Here is a 13,975-nt window from a genome sequence, read left to right on the forward strand (position 1 = left end):
GATGTCTTTCCTCAGATTAGGGGACCAAAACTGCACACAATACTCCAGGTGTGGTCTCACCAAGGCCTTGTACAACTGCAGTAGTACCTCCCTGCTCCTGTACTCGAATACTCTCGCTATAAATGCCAGCATACCATTCGCCTTTTTCACCACCTGTTGTACCTGCATGCCCACTTTCAATGACTGGTGTATAATGACACCCAGGTCTCGTTGCACCTCCCCTTTTCCTAATCGCCACCATTCAGATAATAATCTGCTTTCCTATTTTTGCCACCAAAGTGGATAACTTCACATTTATCCACATTAAATTGCATCTGCCATGAATTTGCCCACTCACCCAACCTATCCAAGTCACCCTGCATCCTCTTAGCATCCTCCTCACAGCTAACACTGCCGCCCAGCTTCGTGTCATCCGCAAACTTGGAGATGCTGCATTTAATTCCCTCATCCAAGTCATTAATATATATTGTAAACAACTGGGGTCCCAGCACTGAGCTTTGCGGTACCCCACTAGTCACTGCCTGCCATTCTGAAAAGGTCCCGTTTATTCCCACTCTTTGCTTCCTGTCTGCTAACCAATTTTCTATCCACATCAATACCTTACCCCCAATACCGTGTGCTTTAAGTTTGCACACTAATCTCCTGTGTGGGACCTTGTCAAAAGCCTTTTGAAAATCCAAATATACCACATCCACTGATTCTCCCCTATCCACTCTCTGGGTGAAAAAGTTTTTCCTCAACTCCGTTCTAAATGGCCTACCCCTAGTTCTTAAACTGTGGCCTCTGGTTCCGGACTCACCCATCAGCGGGAACATGCTTCCTGCCTCCAGCATGTCCAATCCCTTAATAATCTTATATGTTTCAATAAGATCCCCTCTCAGCCTTCTAAGTTCCAGTGTATACAAGCCCAGTCGCTCCAATCTTTCAACATATGACAGTCCCGCCATCACGAGAATTAACCTTGTGAACCTACGCTGCACTCCCTCAATAGCAAGAATGTCCTTCCTCAAATTTGGAGACCAAATCTGCACACAGTACTCCAGGTGTGGTCTCACCAAGGCCCTGTACAGCTGCAGAAGGACCTCTTTGCTCTCGTACTCAATTCCCCTTGTTATGAAGTCCAGCAAGCCATTAGCTTTCTTCACTGCCTGCTGTACTTGCATGCTTGGTTTCAGTGACTGATGTACAAGAACACCTAGATCTCGTTGTGCATCCCCTTTTCCTAATTTGACTCCATTTAGACAATAATCTGCCTTCCTGTTCTTACCACCAAAGTGGATTACCTCACATTTATCCACATTAAACTGCATCTGCTATGCATCTTCCCACTCACCCAGCCTGTCCAAGTCACCCTGCATTCTCATAACATCCTCCTCACATTTCACACTGCCACCCGGCTTTGTGTCATCGGCAAATTTGCTAATGTTACTTTTAATTCCCTCATCTAAATCATTAATATATATTGTAAACAGCTGCGGTCCCAGCACTGAACCCTACGGTACCCCACTGGTCACCGCCTGCCATTCCGAAAGGGACCCGTTAATTGCTACTCTTTGTTTGCTTGCTTGCTTTTCAGGTTGTGCCAGAGCACGTGAAAATTGATGGAATTATGGGCGGTGAGGAAGATTGTTAAAAGATTTAGCAGGATATAAATCAGTTAGAAATATAGGCAGAGAAGTGGCAAATGAAGTTTAGTCCAGATAAACGTAAGGTGATGTATTTTGAAGGATCGAATGAAAGAGGAAAGTACATAGTATATGACAGGACTTTTAAGAGCATTGATGATCAGAGGGATATAGAACTACAAGTTTCTGGGAGCTATGAGTCCATAGCTCCCAGGGAGTGGAAAGAGGTAACACAATACATAGTGTGGTACATAAGGCATGCTTGCTTTCATCACTTGGGTACTGAGTATAAATGTGGGGAAGTCTTGATAAAGTATTACTTGGGCCACATTTGGAACATAGTGTATGGTCTGGTCACCACACTGCAGGAACTACGTGCTGTGTTTGAAAAGGGTACAGATAGAAGTTCACCAAGGTGAGTGTTGATGAAGTGCCTTGGCCCAAAACATTGACTGTTTATGCCCCTCCATCGGTTCAGGAACAGTTATTACCCTCAACCATCAGGCTCTTGAACCAAAGCACTCTCAACTCCAATTGCCCCATCGCCGAAATGTCCCCACAACCTATGGACTCACTTTCAAGGACTCCTCATCTCATGTTCTCGATGTTTATTGCTTATTTATTTATTATTATTCTTTCTTTTTTGTATTTGCACTGTTTATTCTCTTTTGCAGACTGGTTGAGCACCCTGTTGGTCTTTCGTTGATTCTATTATGGTTATTATTCTGTTGTGGATTTATTGAGTATGCCTGCAAGAAAATGAATTTCCAGGTTGTATATGGTGACATATATATATATACACTTCAATAATAAACTTACTTTGAACTTTGCTGCCTGATCTGTTAAGTTTCTCCGGCATTTTTTGGGTTCGTTGTTCAGGATTTCCAGCATCTTCAGAATCTCTTGTGTTCAGATGATTTTGCTTGGATAAGAGAGCATTATGGTCAAACTTGGGTTGTTTTCTCTGGAATATCAAAGGATGAGGGGCATACTGATACAAGTATGTAAAATTATGAGAGGCATGATGAGGCTGGGAGTCAGACTCTTTTCCCTGGGGTGGGGTACTTACTTAAGCCCATCACCCCTGCTGGGACGTAGGCCGCCAACAACAGCTCGCCAGTGTCATCTGGCCTGGGCCAGTTCAAGTTGTCCCCAGGAGTCACCCATTTTCTTGGTATATCCTTCCTCCCCCAGGAACGACATCTTTGGAGCTTCTGTTGGCACCTCTAGCCCTGGGTTTTTATAGGATGGGGTCGCTACCCTCGTGTTCGATCCCCCTCTTTTCGCAGCCAGGCTTGGGACGGTCCATGGCAGAGTTCAAATATTAGCATGCATAGGTTTAGAGTGAGAGTGGGAAAGTTTAAAGGGGATCTGCAAGGTGAGGTTTTTCTATACCGTGAGTTGAGGGTACATGGACTGCACGGCTTGTTTAGGTGGTCGAAGCCGATGCTGTAGCAATGTATAAGGGTGTTTAGAAAGAATCATGAAGAAACTGGGAAAAGGGGGACACAGACTACATGCAGGAAAATGGGATTACATGAGATGGTAAATTTAGTCGGTTCCATCTTGGGTACTAGCCTACAAAGCTCCCAGGACATCTTCAAGGAGTGGTGTCTCAGAAAGGTAGCACCCAGAGCATGCCCTTTTCTCACTGTTACCATCAGGTAGGAGGTACAGAAGCCTGAAGGCACACACTCAGCGATTCAGGAACAGCTTCTTCCCCTCCGCCATCCGATTCCTAAATGGACATTGAACCCTTGAACACTACCTCACTTTTTTTAATATATAGTATTTCTGTTTTTTGCACAATTTAAAATCTATTCAATGTACATATAATTACTTATTTTTCTTCTATATTATGTATTGCATCTCGCGACACATGCCAGTGATAATAAACCTGAATCTGATTTTGAGATTGGCATCATGGTTGGCAGAGACATAGGGGGCAGAAGAGCTGCTCTGTGTCCTGTGTTCTATGCACAGAGCAGCGTAGCACATATTTATTTGCAAATTGCACAATCCTCCGAAGTCCAGAAAGTGAGATTCTGACACCTCTGAAACTTATCTGCCATTATTAGCTGCAACATTTTCATCCTCATGAGTGGCAATGACTTACTCTTGGGCGGAAATAGGGAAGGTCGTAATAGATTTGCCTGCTGTAGATCTTACTGGACTTCTGAAGTGGTATGTACACTAGAAGGGTTAAGAGGAATCTATCAGCCCAGCTGAGGTTTATGGAGACTCGTAACCAGGAGCTTGCATAAATGGTCGACCCTTTCCATACTCCAGGCACAGAGTGCCAATGCTTTATGCAATTGTAATTAAACCAGAATCAGAATCAGATTCATTTAGAAGGATACAATGAAATGTGTTGTTTGTGTTAACAACCAGCAAAGCCAATGGATGTGCTGGGGGTGGGGGCAGCCCACGAGTGTCACCACACATTCCGGTGCCAACATAGCATGCTTACAATGCTCTGTAGAGCAACACGGTACACAGTAAAGTGGAACACGACAAGCAACAAACTGATTACAGCAAAGCAACACACATCAAAGTTGCTGGTGAACGCAGCAGGCCAGGCAGCATCTGTAGGAAGAGGTGCAGTCAACGTTTCAGGCCGAGACCCTTCGTCAGGACTAACTGAAGGAAGAGTGAGTAAGAGATTTGAAAGTTGGAGGGGGAGGGAGAGATCCAAAATGATAGGAGAAGACAGGAGGAGGAGGGATGGAGCCAAGAGCTGGACAGGTGATAGGCAAGAGGGATACGAGAGGATCATGGGACAGGAGGTCCAGGAAGAAAGACAAGGGGGGTGGGAACCCAAAGGATGGGCAAGGGTTATATTCAGAGGGACAGAGGGAGAAAAAGGAGAGTGAGAGAAAGAATGTGTGTATAAAAATAAGTAACAGATGGGGTACGAGGGGGAGGTGGAGCATCAGCGGAAGTTAGAGAAGTCGATGTTCATGCCATCAGGTTGGAGGCTACCCAGACGGAATATAAGGTGTTGTTCCTCCAACCTGAGTGTGGCTTCATCTTTACAGTAGAGGAGGCCGTGGATAGACATGTCAGAATGGGAATGGGATGTGGAATTAAAATGTGTGGCCACTGGGAGATCCTGCTTTCTCTGGCGGACAGAGCGTAGATGTTCAGCAAAGCGGTCTCCCGGTCTGCGTCGGGTCTTGCCAATATATAAAAGGCCACATCGGGAGCACTGGACGCAGTATATCACCCCAGCCGACTCACAGGTGAAGTGTTGCCTCACCTGGAAGGACTGTTTGGGGCCCTGAATGGTGGTAAGGGAGGAAGTGTAAGGGGATGTGTAGCACTTGTTCCACTTACACGGATAAGTGCCAGGAGGGAGATCAGTGGGGAGGGATGGGGGGGACGCATGGACAAGGGAGTCGCGTAGGGAGCGATCCCTGCGGAAAGCAGAGGGGGAGGGAGGGAAAGATGTGCTTAGTAGTGGGATCCCATTGGAGGTGGCGGAAGTTACGGAGAATAATATGTTGGACCCGGAGGCTGGTGGGATGGTAGGTGAGGACCAGGGGAACCCTATTCCTAGTGGGGTGGCGGGAGGATAGAGTGAGAGCAGATGTACATGAAATGGGGGAGATGCGCTTAAGAGCAGAGTTGATAGTGGAGGAACGGAAACCCCTTTCTTTAAAAAAGGAGGACATCTCCCTCGTCCTAGAATGAAAAGCCTCATCCTGAGAGCAGATGCAAAGCAAGCCCCTTTCCTCCCTCCAACCACTCACCCACACGCCCTCACAGGCAGTCCTCCAGTCCCAGGCCAGGCCTGCAGGCCTACAGCAGACTTGTGGATTACAGGCCTCCAAACTTCCCCAGTGGACTTTGCACTCCTGGATCCAGGGCGTTGTCCGTTGGGCTTCAACTTCCAAAATTCATATCGACCTTTGGATTTTGATCGTCACTATCAACGCCAGGACTAGCCAATGATAAATCCCCAGATCCCAGGTCTCGAAATCCATACTCGCTGTCTCATGTGCCTAGGAAATCACTGACCTCCCATACCCCCTGCTTGCATAGACGTTACACAGCGTGTAATCATTTTCATTGTTCTGATGTTGTGGGCTAATCATGGCTCTGTATATTGTCTTAAGATGTACCTCATGCTAATCGGTTCATGTGTTCTCTGTTTAAAAATTTAATTGACAGAATGCCACTTTGGACTTGAGTTGTTATAACTCTGATTTAAACTGAATCTGGATCCGCTGATAGAAAGGTTGTGAGTGGTGGTAAAAATCTTCTGAGGTGTATATATTTCAATGCTAGGAGTATTGCAGGGAAGGCGGATGAGTTGAGGGCGTGGATTGACACGTGGAATTATGATGTTGTAGCAATTAGTGAAACTTGGCTACAGGAGGGGCAGGACTGGCAGCTTAATATTCCAGGGTTCCGATGTTTCAGATGTAATCGAGGCAGAGGAATGAAAGGTGGGGGAGTAGCATTGCTTGTTAGGGAAAATATTACAGCAGTGCTCAGGCAGGACAGATTAGAGGGCTTGTCTACTGAGTCCTTATGGGTGGAGCTGAGAAACAGGAAAGGTATGGCCACATTAGTGGGATTGTATTACAGACCACCCAATAGTCAACGAGACTCGGAAGAGCAAATCTGCAGAGAGATAGCAGGCAACTGCAGGAAACATAAAGTTGTGGTGGTAGGGGATTTTAATTTTCCATACATTGATTGGGACTCCCATACTGTTAGGGGTCTAGATGGTTTAGAGTTTGTAAAATGTGTTCAGGAAAGTTTTCTAAATCAATATATAAAGGGACCAACTAGAGGGGATGCAATATTGGATCTCCTGTTAGGAAACGAATTAGGGCAAGTGACAGAAGTCTGTGTAGGGGAGCACTTTGGTTCCAGTGATCATAACACCATTAGTTTCAATTTGATCATGGACAAGGATAGATCTGGTCCTAGGGTTGAGGTTCTGAACTGGAAGAAGGCCAAATTTGAAGAAATGAGAAAGGATCTAAAAAGCGTGGATTGGGACAGGTTGTTCTCTGGCAAAGATGTGATTGGTAGGTGGGAAGCCTTCAAAGGGGAAATTTTGAGAGTGCAGAGTTTGTATGTTCCTGTCAGGATTAAAGGCAAATTGAATAGGAATAAGGAACCTTGGTTCTTAAGGGATATTGCAACTCTGATAAAGAAGAAGAGGGAGTTGTATGAAATGTATAGGAAACAGGGGGTAAATCAGGTGCTTGAGGAGTATAAGAAGTGCAAGAAAATACTTAAGAAAGAAATCAGGAGGGCAAAAAGAAGATATGAGGTTGCCTTGGCAGTCAAAGTGAAGGATAATCCAAAGAGCTTTTACAAGTATATTAAGAGCAAAAGGATTGTAAGGGATAAAATTGGTCCTCTTGAAGATCAGAGTGGTCGGCTTTGTGCAGAACCAAAAGAAATGGGGGAGATCTTAAATAGGTTTTTTGCATCTGTATTTACTAAGGAAGCTGGCATGAAATCTATGGAATTGAGGGAATCAAGTAGTGAGACCATGGAAACTGTACAGATTTAAAGGAGGAGGGGCCTGCTGTCTTGAGGAAAATTAAAGTGGATAAATCCCCGGGACCTGACAGAGTGTTCCCTCGGACCTTGAAGGAGACTATGTTGAAATTGCGGGGGCCCTGGCAGAAATATTTAAAATGTCGCTGTCTACGGGTGAAGTGCCGGAGGATTGGAGAGTGCCTCATGTTGTTCCGTTGTTTAAAAAAGGATCGAAAAGTAATCCGGGAAATTATAGGCCGGTGAGTTTAACGTCAGTAGTAGGTAAGTTATTGGAGGGAGTACTAAGAGACAGAATCTACAAGCATTTGGATAGACAGGGGCTTATTAGGGAGAGTCAACATGGCTTTGTGCGTGGTAGGTCATGTTTGACCAATCTGTTGGAGTTTTTTGAGGAGGTTACCAGGAAAGTGGATGAAGGGAAGGCAGTGGATATTGTCTACATGGACTTCAGTAAGGCCTTTGACAAGGTCCCGCATGGGAGGTTAGTTAGGAAAATTCAGTCGCTAGGTATACATGGAGAGGTGGTAGATTGGATTAGACATTGGCTCGATGGAAGAAGCCAGAGAGTGGTGGTAGAGAATTGCTTCTCTGAGTGGAGGCCTGTGACTAGTGGTGTGCCACAGGGATCAGTGCTGGGTCCATTGTTATTTGTCATCTATATCAATGATCTGGATGATAATGTGGTAAATTGGATCAGCAAGTTTGCTGATGATACAAAGATTGGAGGTGTAGTAGACAGTGAGGAAGGTTTTCAGAGCCTGCAGAGGGACTTGGACCAGCTGGAAAAATGGGCTGAAAAATGGCAGATGGAGTTTAATACTGACAAGTGTGAGGTATTGCACGTTGGAAGGACAAACCAACGTAGAACATACAGGGTTAATGTGGTAAGGCACTGAGGATCTGGGAATACAGATACAAAATTCCCTAAAAGTGTCGTCACAGGTAGATAGGGTCGTAAAGAGAGCTTTTGGTACATTGGCCTTTATAAATCGAAGTATTGAGTATAAGAGCTGAAATGTTATGATGAGGTTGTATAAGGCATTGGTGAGGCCGAATCTGGAGTATTGTGTTCAGTTTTGGTCACCAAATTACAAGAAGGATATAAATAAGGTTGAAAGAGTGCAAAGAAGGTTTACAAGGATGTTGCCAGGACTTGAGAAACTCAGTTACAGAGAAAGGTTGAATAGGTTAGGACTTTATTCCCTGGAGCATAAAAGAATGAGGGGAGTTTTGATAGAGGTATATAAAATTATGATGGGTATAGGTAGAGTGAATGCAAGCAGGCTTTTTCCACTGAGGCAAGGGGAGAAAAAAACCAGAGGACATGGGTTAAGGGTGAGGGGAGAAAAGTTTAAAGGGAACATTAGAGGGGGCTTCTTCACACAGAGAGTAGTGGGAGTATGGAATGAGCTGCCAGACGAGGTGGTAAATGCGGGTTCTTTTTTAACATTTAAGAATAAATTGGACAGATACATGGATGGGAGGTGTATGGAGGGATATGGTCCGTGTGCAGGTCAGTGGAACTAGGCAGAAAATGGTTCGGCACAGCCAAAAAGGGCCAAAGGACCTGTTTCCGTGCTGTAGTTTCTATGGTTCTATGGTTCTATGGGTGACCAGCCCTTATAACTGCATACAATTATCAACTTGATTATCTTCATACTTACACACCAATAATATTGAAAAGAAAGCAGGATTCATCTGCAGACCCATTAACAATGCCGAAACCCCCAGTATTCCGGGAACAGGGGTTCCCACAGCGGTCAGTCGCTACCGGAACTTCTCGAAATAATCCTGCCACAGGGTAAGTGAGTAAAGGAAATTATTCAGAGACATTTTCAGGGGAGATATAATCATGGTCCAAGTTTTACATCTGGGTCTCAGACAACCGCTCCCATTCCACATGGGCCAGAAGCAAATCTGAAAGAATGTAAAATCCTAACAGTTGGCCCTAATCCCTCCTGCTGCCTAGTTTAACCGCAGGATGAGGTCCATTCAGTAGGAGTGTGTACGGTTGTCTTAAAATATTCTGAATAAGGTTTTAACTTAGAATACTGTCAGTCTTCACCACATTGTTTGGCTCAGTAAGGACACACTAGCAGTGTGATTTTTTTTTAAATCCTGAGCTGAATGGCTCAAATAAAACTAATATAGCACTACTGACAGTTGATTGCATCTTGTTGAAATGGGGAGAGTTCCACCAAGACACACATAGAAAATCCAGGCCTTCAGACAATGGGCTTCTCTGGGATCTGAACAACCTCCTTTAATCGCTTCCCTCGAGCCAGGATTATTTCTCTGCAGAGCCCACTCCCTGAGGAAATGTAACATGATTTGAGGAATGCAGGATTCAAATTTCACTAAGATTCAAAGGATGCCGTCAGGAAACTCCTGCATGCACGAGCCTCCTGTTCACACCTCCGTCAGTCTTCAGCCAACGACCTTCAGCCAAGCAGACCTTGGTGCGGGGTAAACTCAGGGCTCAATACAGAAATTAACGATGAAGATTTATTCGGAGAATAATATAGGGAATGATCAAACCAAGAGTTCACTTACTCGGGACTTGAGCTCACAATACGGTGGTTCACACAGAACTCGAATCCACGATTCAGCAATAAGCACTGCTCCAGAATAACCTTAAATAAAGCATAAAACACAGGAAACCCGCGTGAGTCAAAATCAAAAACTAATACCTTAAGAACGAGAAGCATAAGAAAATTGTATTCACATAATGAGCGTCACAAAAAACACAGTGAAAGCTGAATGATGAAGATAGTCATTAGACAACTCTAATAAACTCAACCAGCTTTAATTACCTTGGTAGCTTTATATCACAAGATTACAGAATTAAAGTAGAAATAAAAAGAAGAATTGGCATTGCCAAAACCAACTTGCAAAAAATGAGACCCATTTTTACCAACAGACACATTTCTATAACAACAAGGCTTAGGCTACTAAAATGTTACATCTGGTCAATCTTGCTGTATGCTTCCAAAACATGGACTGTAACACCAGAACTCCAAAGAAACTTAGAAGCAACAGAAATGTGGTTTCTTAGAAGAATGCTGAAAATATCATATGGAGATAGGGTAACTAATGAGACAGTACTCCAATGTGCCCATACAAAAAGATCTTTAATGAGAACATTAAATGAGAGGAAACTTAAATTCCTGAGCCATGTCATCAGAAAGGGAGAAATAGAATGCCTGACATTACAAGGCCGTATGCCTGGTAAACGCAGAAGAGGAAGGCAAAGAAGAAAATATATGGACACTGTGAAAGAACTAACAGATCTAAGTGTGCAAGATATCATTGACACTGCATGGGATCGTCCGATGTGGAAAGCCATGATCGCCCAGGCGTGTAACGCGCAAGGCACATGACGAAGAAGAATAAACTCAAATAAACTACATTCAGGTGTTTCGAGACCTGTCGCTAACAGGAGCCCCTCGCTGGTCCAAAGGGTGCATGACACATGCATATTTTTATTTGCAAGCTTTTACCACTCTTTTCAGAAATACCATCACTACCTCTCCTTGACCTTCCCTCCTTCCTTTTTTCCCCTTCTTTTTGTTTCTCTCCCTCACTTGCTCCTACATCTACGATGTCGAACATCTTTCCGGTCTGACGGCATGAACATCGCTTTCTCTAACTTCCGGTAATTTCCCCCCCTTCCTCCATTCTGGCTCCCCTCTTGTCCTTTGATTTCTCCTCACCTGCCTATCACCTTCCTCTGGTGCCCTTCCTCCTCCCCTCCTTCCCATGGTCCACTCCCACCTCCAATCAGATTTCTTCTTCTTCAGCCCTTTACATTTCCCACCTATCACCTCCCAGCTTCTCACTTCATACCCACTCCCCTTCACCTGGCTTCCCTTATCACTTGCTAACTTGTACTCCTCATTCTGGATTCTGCGCCTTCCTTTCTGGTCCTGAAGAAGGGTCTTGGCCTGAAATGTCCTCTGTTTATTCCTCCCCATAGATCCTGCCTGAACTGCTGAGTTCCTCCAGCATTTTGTATGTTTTGGTCTGAATTTCCAGCATCTGCAGAATCTCTTGTGTTTATGTTTCATTTCTAACTTTTGCCAGTTCTGATGAAACGCCACCTGTCAGAAACATTAATTCTGTTTTTCACGTGGAACAGGTGGGAAATACCTACACAGTAACTGAATTGAAGCCTTGTTTTTTTTTTAATCAATGAGAGAGTATCAGAATCTCAAACAGAAGCAGGGAGCCAAAACCCAGGTCCCCTCACAAGGAATGGAAAGGTAATTTTTCCAAAAGACCAGTGGCCAACCCTTCTTAAATAGGGCACGGTACTTACTGGAAACATATCACTTCACAAACATTGTTACCTGGATCTGTGACTCAAACTGAAATAAGGAACTCAGTGCAAATGTGATAATGACTAGATCGTCGACTTTAAAATGCAGCCGCATGAACATATTTGGGCCCAAGTGATTCTACTTGAAATGTTCTAGCTGAATACTTTTTATGTGCTTGTACATACATATTTCATACCACAGCTTCATTAAGGTCTCAGAATGCCCATAAAAATAATGAATACCTGGAGCAGTTTGTTAGCAGTTGTGCCAGGATTGTGCCATGTTCTGTTTTGAATGAGCACGTGGGAAATTTCTGAAGCAAATCACCATTTCCTTCCTTTAGGCCCATCTTGCCCTTCAGCAGAAAGTTTCTGTTTTTTAACTCTTCATCACTTATACATCCTTCTCCAGTAGTCCTACCTTTCTGCAGAGCCTCGCTGCAGATGTCCGTCTCGAGCACTCTGCCCTCTCCAATCCTTCTGTGTTCTCCTTCTACCGTCCTTCCCAAAACTCGCTCCTTTCTTGAAACCTTCACCTGATTCCATTCTTACCTCTCCAGACCCAAGTCAGAGAATCAACTAAAATGGTTTCTCTGCAAACCACTACATTTAGTCACCTGCATGTGTCTCTCCTTGACATGCTTCTCATTTAACTTCTTCTTCTTCTTCATGATGTGCCTTGTGTGTTACACGCTTGGGCGATCATGGCTCTCCACATCGAACGATCCCTCGCAGCATCAATGGTATCTTGCGCATTTAACTACCGTCCTGTATTTAAACGTTAAAGATTAGCTTTTCTTATCGTATGGACACCAAAACATCAAAACATCCAGTGAAAGGTGTCGTTTGCAGCCCACAACATCCTGATTCCAGCACTAACATAGCATGCCCACAACTTACCAACCCTAATCCATACATCTTTGGAATGTGGGAGGAAACCAGAACACCCACAGGAAATCCATGTGGTCATGGGAAGAGCGTACAAACTCTTCATAGACGGTGGCAGGAAGTGAACCCCATTCGCTAGTGCTGTAAAGTGTTACACCAGCTGCTTCGCTACGGTGCCACCCTTGGCAACGTAATGGGCAAAACCACATGGATGCTGGCAACTCTCAACTCTAACTTAACAGCTGTACTTTTGATCCTTCTACTGCTAAATGTCAAGGCTGTTTGTCTGGAAATCAGAGATGGACCAGCAGCAATTTCCACCAAATAAATACTGGGAAGTCCAAGAATTCCGAGGAAGAAATTTGTTCAGGCACTAAGTACACAATAAAATATTGATTGCAATGGATTTCATAACAGTTTTAAATGAAAAAGTACAATTAACTGTTTCTGTTTATGTGCTCTGTTTTGGGGATTAGTGAGTTGACTCAATTAATAAAAAACTAGAACATAGAACAAAGAACAGTACAGTACAGTTCAGCCTATGACAACTTCACTGATCATGATGCCAAATTAAATCTCTTCTCCTTTTTCCATGATCCGTATACCTCCATTCTCTGCCAATTCATGTTTATATCTAAAAGCGTCTTAAACATTATCAAACCTGCTTCCACCACTAGCCCTGGCAGCCTGGTCCAGGTATCTACCACTCGCAGTGTAAAATACATGCCCAGTCCATCTCCCTTATACTTTCTGTCTAATTAAAACTGCTATTGCAGTTCTCCAATTACGAGGGCCTTGTACAGAAGATAAGCTCATTCTAGCTAGGCCTGCCTTACCTTTATCTTCTGCTTTAGATCTGCTAATTTTCCAGACAGTTGACTCAGCAAACAGATTACAGGTCCCCTTTCATAATATCTACTAACATACGGCAAACCGCTGAAACTCTCATCCATGCTTTGTTGCCCCTGGACCAGGGCCGGACTTTAGGCAGGGCTAGGCTGGGCTGCAGCCCAGGGGCCCAAAATAGGTAGCTATCATCATGGTGGACAAAAAAAATATGAGAGTGGAGCACGGAAAAGAAAAAAGAAACAAGAAAAAGAGGACTGTGAGAAAGAAGCATTAAAAAATACATTGAAATTGACAGAATTTTGTAAACCTGTTCTCGACGATGCAGCAGTACCATCGCTCTTGTCACAGTCTGAGACCAGTGGACAAATGGAGACTTGTTCAACAGCTCGCACCAGCGTTAGCACAGGACCACCATCCTTCCCACAGTCAGCAGCTAACGTTGAAGAGGCAGAGAGCATGACTTTGGGATTCCCGACCACAGAGGCCTCCGAACAACCAAGTTGAGCCGCCATTAATGTTAACATTACCGCTACTGAGGATCCTTACAGCATTGGTCCTGCTCGCTGGGGAAAGGAAACGATAGATGATTCAGTCCGAGCATACTGGGCTAAGAAAGGGCCGGAATCCTGCCAGAATAAGGATGTGGATATCAAATCTTTGGAACCAGTATACAAACAACAGAGACATTTTTTCTCCAAATTTCACTTCGAATACAAGCTCGTAAATGGTGAGTACATATCAAGGCAATGGCCCTTATATTCCCCTTCCA

At 44.2% G+C, this 13,975-nt stretch overlaps 1 long non-coding RNA gene across 4 annotated transcripts in view; it reads right to left on the reverse strand.

Annotated features, from left to right (window-relative positions):
• The window catches only part of LOC134353402 (uncharacterized), a 91,387-nt gene that overhangs the window by 24,638 nt on the left and 52,774 nt on the right, over positions 1-13,975 (reverse strand). Inside the window, exons 1-3 of one of the 4 annotated variants that reach the window (XR_010019608.1) lie at positions 12,087-12,184; positions 9,705-9,784; positions 2,445-2,589 (exon numbers count right to left, since the gene is read on the reverse strand). This is a non-coding gene — a long non-coding RNA (uncharacterized LOC134353402). Of the gene's footprint in view, positions 1-2,444; positions 2,590-5,377; positions 5,459-9,704; positions 9,785-12,086; positions 12,185-13,975 lie in introns of those variants that run through there. The other 3 variants (XR_010019609.1, XR_010019611.1, XR_010019610.1) reach the window with 3 other exon arrangements.

The sequence above is a fragment of the Mobula hypostoma genome, chromosome 10 (genome assembly GCF_963921235.1).
Source record: "Mobula hypostoma chromosome 10, sMobHyp1.1, whole genome shotgun sequence".
NCBI classification, from domain to species: Eukaryota; Metazoa; Chordata; class Chondrichthyes; order Myliobatiformes; family Myliobatidae; genus Mobula; species Mobula hypostoma.